The sequence below is a fragment of the Salvia splendens genome, chromosome 9 (assembly GCF_004379255.2).
Source record: "Salvia splendens isolate huo1 chromosome 9, SspV2, whole genome shotgun sequence".
Classification (NCBI taxonomy): domain Eukaryota; kingdom Viridiplantae; phylum Streptophyta; class Magnoliopsida; order Lamiales; family Lamiaceae; genus Salvia; species Salvia splendens.
Genome location: NC_056040.1, coordinates 29,709,731 through 29,719,925, shown reverse-complemented (window position 1 = coordinate 29,719,925; position 10,195 = coordinate 29,709,731). Strand labels below are relative to the sequence as shown.

The 10,195-nt window shown below is 38.2% G+C and overlaps 1 long non-coding RNA gene across 1 annotated transcript; it reads right to left on the bottom strand.

The window, feature by feature from the left end:
* Positions 1–3,944: 3,944 nt before the first annotated feature.
* On the bottom strand, positions 3,945–4,292 carry LOC121748004. Its single transcript, XR_006039392.1, has 3 exons — positions 4,214–4,292; positions 4,063–4,128; positions 3,945–3,983 (listed from the first exon to the last, which is right to left on the bottom strand). It is a non-coding gene; the product is annotated as an uncharacterized LOC121748004 (long non-coding RNA).
* Between the last annotated feature and the right edge of the window lie 5,903 nt (positions 4,293–10,195).

Below are 10,195 nucleotides of genomic sequence, written 5' to 3'. Positions count from 1 at the left end.
CGACGTCGTGACTTCTTCAATATCACTGTCCGAGACCGAATGTGAGAGTTTTGGTTTGATTTTGTGCAAAGTGAGAGAGAGAGGGGCGACGATTCTTAATTTTAGGTTTTGTTGTATTTTTTGTTTGATATTGTTTTGTTAAAAATATTTTCAGTTTTAAATTATTCTTGGCAAAATTATGTTTTAATTAGTCGTTAAATAGACATAATTAGTAATTTAATCCAGTCAAAATTGACTAAACAGTCGTTGACTGTTAAATTTAAACGGTGTCGTCTAAAAAAGACTAAATCCGGCCCGTTTTCATTTGTAAGGGACGGAATAATTCAAAAGATAATGTTTTGGACCAATTTCGTAAAATCATCATATGTTTAGGACCGAAAATGGCCTTTATTCTTCTTTTTATTTCCAACACTAACATCTCTTCTCTTACTTTCTTTGATTTTTCTCTCTCTTTGAGAATATTAATGGCTTTCGGTAGTGATTCCAATTAGGAGACGGTCCCCATGCCAATCTGGCACCATCAGTCACGGCCGGTTGTACGCGGATGACTTTGTCGAGGAGCCACGGTGAGGCCCGACGGTTTTCCGTCTCTGTTTCAGAATGCAGGGAGAGCTATTCTTGCGTGTTGTTAAAGTGTTGTCGACGCGTTACCCGGACTTCCAGCAGCGTTGGGTCGCTGCCGGGCAAGCCCGGATTGTCGCCGCTGTAGAAGTGCACGACTGCAATTAGGCAGCTGGCCTACGGAGGAGCGACCGACATGTTCGATGAGTATTTTCACGTTGCAGATACGACTAGTCGTGAGTTTCTGAAGAAGTTTTGTAAAGGCGTGATCCGGACTTTCGGTCGCAACTATTTGCGAAAGCCGACTACACAAGATTGCCAATTCCTGCTCGATATGCACGAGAGGGTGTATGGCTTTCTGGAGATGCTGATAACCATAGATTATATGCATTGAAGGTAGACGAACTGTCCGACTGTTTGGAGAGGCCAGTTTACGACTAGGTTCAAAGGCGCGTACCCAACCATCATTCTGGAAGCCATTGCCCACCACCAGCTATGAATTTGGCATGCGTACTTCGGTGTGGCCGGGTCGAACAACGATCTTAACTTCCTTACCTCTCTTCAACGACCAATGCCAAGGAATAGGCCCCTTGGTCGACTTCACTGCCAACGACAATCAATATCATATGGGTATTACTTGGCCGATGGCATATACCCCGGACTTGGCCCGTTTTTGTGAAGACGATCAGTTGCACAATTAAGCCAGAGAGGACTTATTTTTCCCAACAGCAAGAGGCTGTGCGAAAGAATGTGGAGTGAGCTTTTGGTGTGCTCCAATCACATTAGGCATTGGTCAAAGGTCCTGTTCGTTTCTTCAACCAAGGTGATATCAGTGATATCATCTATGTCGCTATCGTCTTACATAACACGATAGTGGAAGATGAAGGAGAAGATGTCGCCAATGTCCCCGTTGAACCTACTGTTGGACCAAGCCACGGTCTTGCTAGCAAATCCCACCGTCAGGGTATCCCTCACGGCTACGCTGAGCGTCTTCAGACATTTGTTGACATGTGCCAAAAAGACGCCCATACTCGACTCCAGCACGATATGATTGAAGAAATTTGGGCACAGAGGCAGAGGCACTGATGCTTTATTGTAATTTTATTTAAATTTGCATCTCGTTGTTTTTTTCCCAATATTGTAATACAATGAAGATTTGCGTATTATATTATTTTTGCATTTTAATTTAATTTATTTGATAACATATTAAATATAGAAGTGCAAAAAAATTAAAACACAATGGTGATGATGTGGAAATGAAATGGGAAGTGGGATATTATGGGTAAAATGATGACAAAAAAAAAAGATATGCCCTTGAGATAGGTCGTAGCATTGTTAATACTCTAATATCAAACATGATTCTTATTATTTAAAAATATTCCCAGATGAGTCTAATCTATGATGTAATATTACTGGGAAGTTATTTTCCACTATTTCATGATTTTTTTGTTCTTTTTGGTATTGTTTAATCGAATGTGCATTTTGTATTTTTGGCCATTAAGAAAACTAAATATTCAATAATATCAAACGCGGTCCTTATTCATTAAAAATATCTCCACATGGCTCTAACCTTTGATCCAATATCGCTAGAAGAACTTTTCCACTATTTTATGACATTTTTGCCTTTTTAGTATTTTTTTATCCTATATGTATTTTTATACGTTTTCAATTATTATTCTATCTCCTCTCACTTTATCTTCAAACAATTGTATTCATCTCGTATTTTCTTTGCAATTATTATTCTCTAAACAATTGTAGATATTTTTTAACTTTTGTAATTGTTATTCTCGCAAATATTAATATTAAACACAAAGTTAATATTTGGGAACATATTTTATTATAATATTAACCTCCAAATATAAATATCATGTATGTATATGTAATAGAGATAGTAGGAAGTGAGAGGAGCGACGAAATATCAGATCGATAATTGTGTTTGATATAAGGTGAGAAAGTGATGATAATAATTGCAAAATACAAAAATGCCCCTTGGGTCCAAAAAAATACCGAAGGGGCAAAATGCTCACGAAATTGTAGAAAAGTTCTTACAACGATAATATATCAAAGCTAGGGGTGTGCATTCGGGTTTCGGTTCGATTTTTTGCCCAAACCGAACCGAAACCGAAAAATCGAATTTAGGCTAAAATCAAAACCGAACCGAAACCGAAAACCGAAAAACCGAAATCTGAAAAATCAAAAACTGAACTAAAACCGAAAAACTGAAATGATGAAAAACCGAGAACCAAACTGCAATCATACAATTTTACACAACATTTATCAAAGAAATCATCAATTTTACACAACATCTATGTAACTGAATAATGAAATCATAGTATTTTACATTACAGTGAACATACAATTCCTAATTTCCTATCAAACAACAATCATACAATTTTGCATTACAATGAACATTCAATTTCATCAAATACAGAAACATAAATACATACAAAAAAATTATATCAGATAGAGTTTATCTTTTTCTCGAGGCGTGTCGTGGATGGGTGTGTAAGGCTGGAAACAATGGCGTGAATCTAGAGCTGAAGGCATGGAGGGGCGACGACGTGGGTGGAAGGGTGGAGGAGCGATGGGCTGGAGCTGTCGTGGGTCTTCCGGAGGCGGCGGCGACGACCGGCGTGGATGGCTGGATGCTGGAGGGCGGGTGGACAGTACAGCTGGTGGCTGCTTGGAGTGGAGGTGAAGAGATTAGGTTTAGAGAATAGAAGAGTCGCAAGCGTGAGTGAAAGTAGGGTTAGTTTTTAGGATTTTATATTCAGTTACAATTAAATAATAGTAATATATATATATATATATATATATATATATAGGGGAGTGATCAAGATATAACTAATCTTAAGTGTATAACTAGAGAACAAATCTCAGCCACACATCTTAATGGAACAAATATTATTTATTTTAATAATACAAAATAGGCCAAGGGTATTTTTGGAAAATACATTATGAAATTCAAAATCACGTTTCATTTCCTTCTAGATTTTCAAATCTCCTTCCAAATCTCCCTCGTAATCTTAGGTCTCGAAATTCCCCAATAGCTCGAAACCACAGCGCCACCTTTCTCGGCCTTCTCCTCCGGCGACTCGCTGTTCTTCACCGATGAAGGCGGCGACGATGTAGGCTCCGCCGCCGAGCTCAACATCCGCCTCCACCATATCAACGCCGCACTCATTCATTGATATTATGACGAGGCACAGCCCTTGAGTTTTGAGGACCTTTGTTACCCCTTCTTCATCCTTGGCTTTTTCTCCTGCCTGCGTTCAAATATGGACTACATTGTTCAATAACACCAAACCATGATATGACAAAAAAGTTTGGCACTAACTAATTATTTTACACAACATAATCGAATTAATTAGTCGTACCTGCATCGATGGAGATCCATATTTCAAGTATGGCGTGCTTAATGACTGAAATTAAATCACGGATTCATAATTAATTCTGATAATTTTCTTATGAACTTAAAATTGAATCACTAGTGAAACATACATTGACTTGATCATGGAGAAACTTGATGTACTCGATAGCTTCGTGGAGCACGGATGCAGTGTCAGTCTGAAAATGCAATTTATCACAAAGCTTATTTAGTATTCATGAACTGATTTTTTTTGTATAAAAGAATCAAAATTTAAAAATTGACCTTTCCGAAAGGTGAAACCAACTGCTGTAGGGCGGTGATTCTGTCCCCAAGTTTTTCTTTTCGGACCTGTTGAAGAGAAATCTACTCAGATTTTACTTCACTCTTGTTCACAAAACACATCACTCTTACTCAGATTTTACTTCACTCTTGTTCACGAAACACATCACTCTTACTCAGATTTTACTTCACTCTTGTTCACAAAACACATCACTCTTACTCAGGTTTTACTTCACTCTTGTTCACAAAACACATCACTCTTACTCAAATTTTACTTCACTCTTGTTCACAAAACACATCACTCTTACTCAAATTTTACTTCACTCTTGTTCACAAAACACATCACTCTTACTCAGATTTTACTTCACTCTTGTTTACAAAACACATCACTCTTACTCAGATTTTACTTCACTCTTATTCACAAAACACATCACTCTTACTCAGATTTTACTTCACTCTTATTCACAAAACACATCACTTTTACTCAGATTTTACTTCACTCTTGTTTACAAAACACATCACTCTTACTCAGATTTTACTTCACTCTTATTCACAAAACACATCACTCGTAGCATGACTTTACTTCACTCTTGTTTACAAAACACATCACTCTTATTGTGATTTTACTTCACTCTTGTTTACAAAACACATCACTCTTAGCATGATTTTACTTCACTCTTGTTTACAAAACACATCACTCTTGCTTCAATTTTGAATGGTGACAACGGTTTTTTGTTACAACCTTAATTCAATATTATGGTTTCATAATCCTCAACAAAATCTAACAACAAATCAACATTCTGACCCCTTCTGCTCTCTTATTTTCCTGATAAATGACATACAAATATATGATGTGAGCATACACAAATATTCAAAACATGATTTAAACAACTATCACAATACGATAAGATTCACAATAACATTGATCTTCTAAAGAAAGCTACGCATCGCTCTTCAGTGTTGTTAACTTTTTCACTGCTGATTGGCTGCTGTCTCGATCGAGTTCTTCTCGCGCTGCAGCCGCTGAATCATCGCCATCGCTTCTCCGCCGCCGTGGCAGAGGCTGCCCTCTCTCTCGCTCCATCTCTGCGAGAGCCACATCCGCTTTCCGCCGCTCCATCTTCACCAATTTCCTTAATGCCGACACCTCTGAATCGCAATTTCGCCTCCTCCAATACAGAGGCATGCTTTCCATTTGATTTTCGCTTCAATTTCGCATCAATGACCTTGGAAACCAGAGAGAAGACAAGGTTTTGAAGCCGAAGGAAGTCAGCAAAAAGATAAGCTTTTACAAAATTACCATAATACCCCCGCCTTGTTATTATGGAGTAAATTTGTGATTGAGGGAACTAATTTCTCCTTAAATTAGAAAATTACATGTTTTAATACTAGCCCTTGATTTTCTTGATCTTGTGGCTATGATTTGTTCTCTAGTTATTTGGTTAAGGAGTGTTTTCCATAGATCATGACCCTATATATATATATATATATATATATAGGGATGTATTCATTTCCTTTTTGCATATTTTCTCCTTTTTCCTTCTTGATCTCAGCCCCACGATTTTGTCATCCGACGGTTAGATTGGTGCCATGTGTCATTTAATAATGCACACCGACTAATAATGCACCATTATAGTGTAATAATGCAGATTTTCAGTTGAATAATGTACACCGACTAATAATGCACCATTATAGTGTAATAATGCAGATCATCTGGATCGTTGATGAATGAAATCTAACGGCTCATATTAAGAAGAATAAAGGATCTAAGGGATGAATAGGAGAATAACGCTCCCATATATATATATATATATATAATATAAATATTTAAATAAATTCGGTTACTCGGTTATTTGGTTTTTTTCTTCGCCCGAACCGAACCAAACCGAAAAATTGAAATAACCGAACCGAATTTCAAAATTTCGGTTTGATTCGGTTCGGATATTCGGTTTCTGGTTTTTTTACTCACCCCTAATCAAAGCTCAAAGTCATGTTGAGATATTTGCAAAGAATGGGGAACACATTTGATATTATTGGATAGTTCATGGACTAAATCTGCAGTTCTCTCAATCGTAGAAGGTAGAACAAGATTTTATTTGCATAAATTCCTCATCCAGTGTCGTTTCTTAGAGCATCCACAATAGTGGACTAGCCGAGAGCGCTCTAGCCGCCAAAAAATTCTTTCAACGATAATATATCAAAGCTCAGAGTCATGTTGAGATATTTGCAAAGAATAGGGAACACATTTGATATTATTGGATAGTTCAGGGACCAAATCTGCAGTTCTCTCAATTGTAGAAGGTAGAACAAGATTTTATTTGCATAAAGTCCTCATCCAGTGTCCTTTCTTAGAGCATCCACAATAGTGGACTAGCCGGCGTGCTGCTAGGGCGCTCTTGGCTAGTCCACTATTGCAACCGGCTAGCGGTAAGGACGAGAGCGAGGCAGACGAGAGGTCGGCCGTCGACGAAAGGCGTTAGCCTATCGCTCACCACCTATTGTGCAGCGAGCGATTGGCTAACGCCTATAATTGATTTTTTTTTATTATTTCAACTCCATATATATTGGCTCATTACACTTAATTTTATTCACACCACTTGTATTAACGAGTATCTTTTCCTCCTCTCATTCTCTCTAGATAAAATGGCTCATAATGGTGATGAGGATCCAATGCAGTGAATCGACGACGAGTTGTGGAAGCAGACGTCTGCTAAGATAGATATCGATTGGTTGACCAACACCTGCAGCAATAGATGCAACCGGTGGTCCCTCACCCATTCCAGCATCGATGTACTGTCACCCAGGACCACGTCGGTGCCCACCAACGGTTGTTTGGAGACTACTTCGCTAAGGAACAGTGGTGAGGATAGTATTTTTTCTATCGGCATTTTAGAATGCACCGACCGCTCTTTCTGCATATCGTGTCGTCGTTAGAGGCGCGGTACAAGTATTTCCGGTTCAGATGCGATGCAAGCGACAGACCCGAGCTATCGCCGATACAGAAGTGCACCGCTGCAATTAGGTAGTTTGCTTATGGAAGCGCGACCAACATGTTCGACAAGTACCTTCACATCATCGAAACGAATGCCCGCAAATGTCTGATGAATTTTTGTCGGGGCTTCATCCACATATTTAGGGATACGTATTTTCGAAATCCTACCCCTCTCGACTACCAAGGTCTGATGAATTTGCACGGGAGGGTACACAGTTTTCTCGGAATATTTGGGCAGCATAGATTGTATGCATTGGGAGTTGAAAAACTGCCCCGCCGCTTGGAAATGGATGTACACGACCGACTTCAAAGGAAAGAATCCCACAATGATTCTCGAAGCCGTTGCTGACTACCGGCTGTGGATTTGGCATGCGTATTGTGGGGTTGCCGTGTTGAACAATGGCATCAACGTCCTACAGTCAACCATCAGTTTCGTAGCCAAGGACAACTAGCACGATATGGGCTACTATTTGGCTGATGGGATATGCCCTGGATGGCCCATATTTGTAAAGACTATCAGATACCCAACGGATCTCAAGAAAATTTACTTTACACAACGACAAGAGGTTGCGCGCAAGGATGTGGAGCGGGCATTTGGTGTGCTCCAGTCGCGATGGGTTGCGGTGAAGGGGTCCAACACACCTATGGTATGCTGACTGCATTGCTAATATCATGTACGCATGTATTATCATGCATAAGATGATAGTCGACAATGAAGGTCCAGAACTCACTGATTGGGCCAATGAAGATGGTGTCGGACCAAGCCATGGTGTGGCCAACGCCACTGTACAAATGGGGATACCTCGCAGCGACGCTGAAAGGGTCCAATCATTTGCTTCTATGCGCCAGCAAGAAGCCCGTATTCGACTCTAGCATGATATAATTGAAGAGTTATGGGCACGTAGGATAACACATTCATATCGTTTATATTTTGTTTGAATGGTTGTTTAATCTTTGTATTTTTTTTCAAAATAGTAGTACAAGGAAGGTTTTCGAATTAGTTTAACTAGGTTTTTTCTCCAATTTATTTCGTTGTTGTTTTGGTGTTTTTTTTCTCAAATTAATTCGGCTAGGGCTGTTGCTTGGCTAGGGCAGTGGCTAGGATGTGGGAAGGGCTTGATGATGTGGCAGGAGGAGTTTTTGGCTGGGCTATTGCTAGGGAAATGCTATTGTGGATGCTCTTATTATACACATGTATATGCACGCACATATAAGATATAAATATTGTTGATTACATCGTTCTATTAATAATTAATAGGACTAAAGGTCATAGAACGAGGCTATAAATCAAGCAAGCAGTTAGATTATTTATCATAATCAGGTTAATAGGACTAAAAGTGGTACAACGGGGAGTGGATATAAAAATCAAGCAAGCGGTCAGAATATTTGTCATAATTAGGTGTGCATAAATTACACTTTTAATTTTACATGTTATGTACTTCTTTATTATGTGTTGATTTAAGTAAATAATTGGATTTGAATATACAAGGAACTCGAATTAGTGATCATCAACTAGTTGGATGATAACATTGAGAAATCAAAATATATATTCTTGTAGTCATTTTTATAATTTACAATCCTAACAATTACTCCCCTCATCCCAAGGTAGTTGAGGTATTTCTTTTGGGCACGAGATTTGAGAAATTAATGTGTGAAAGGTTAAAGTAGAGAGAGTAAAGTAAGAGAGATGAAGACATGGTAAAGTATGAGAGAGAAAAACTTTAACTGAATAAGGAAATGTCTCAACTACCTTGGGACAATCCAAAAAGGAATACGACTCAACCACATTATGAAGGATGGAGAATTTAATAATAAAATAATTGAATGAGAATAACTTTTATCAATTTAATTTATTTTTCAATATCATATCTAACTTTTTTCAATATTTTTGCATGGAGATGTAAAGTATACTAGAAACCAACTTAACGACCATCAATTAGTTAGTACTCTCCCCCTCCCACAAAAATATGTGCATTTCAATATTGGACGTAAGTTCCACTATCCACTAATACTACTTTAACAATCATTCCACTCCTCCGTCTTACTTTACCATACCATTCTCCTCATCTCTCTTAGTTTACCAATTTTGTCTTAATAGTATATGATAATACTAAGAAGTAAATATATATCTAAAAAGTTATCTTTATAATTTACAATCTTAATAATAATTGGACGTAAACGAAAATTATTATTTAAATTTTTTTATATTAGTATTTTACGTTATATCTAATTTATTTTCAGATGTTTGTATGGAGATGTAGAGCATACATAAAATCGACTTAATAATCATCAATTGTTTGAGTGATACCAATGAGAAATTAAGTATACATCGTACATGTAGTCATGAGAGCGGTTTTCCTTGGAGAAACTGCCCTTGAAAATGAGCTAATCGGAACCAAAGTTTTTTTTACCCAGAACATCGGGATCCAGCCCCACCCAAAACCGAAAGAAACCAGTTTGCCCCACACCAGACGCTTAGTCTCAATTGAGATCAAATAGGAATTTTTCCAGTGCTAGTGTGAACCAAAGAAACCACAATGGCCCGTTCCTACAGAACAGGAGAAGCCAATCCACTATGAATCAAGAACTCATGCTCCACAAGACTGGACGTATTAAAGATGGGATAAATCAAATCACTGAAGGGGTTGGCAGCAGCAATCTATTTAGCAGATTATTTAGACAAAATCTATTCACGTAATTATCACATGTATCATGCTCCTAACTTGAATTAAACATGCTTAAGTATAATTGAAACCTAAAACATGCTTTTCTACGGAGTAGGAAAAATACTTTGATGATTCTCCAAAGAATCGAGATAGCTCACTACTTCTCCTCGTGAAGATGTCGAGTACTAGACCACGGATCTTCTGGCTGGTTGCCGAACTGTATTCTGATATCAGTGTGGGCTGATCTCACCGGGATACTAGGACTTGAATAAATAGGACAGAAAAATCGATCTCACGGAGGAAAGCTGAAGGAGGAAAATCGTCCTC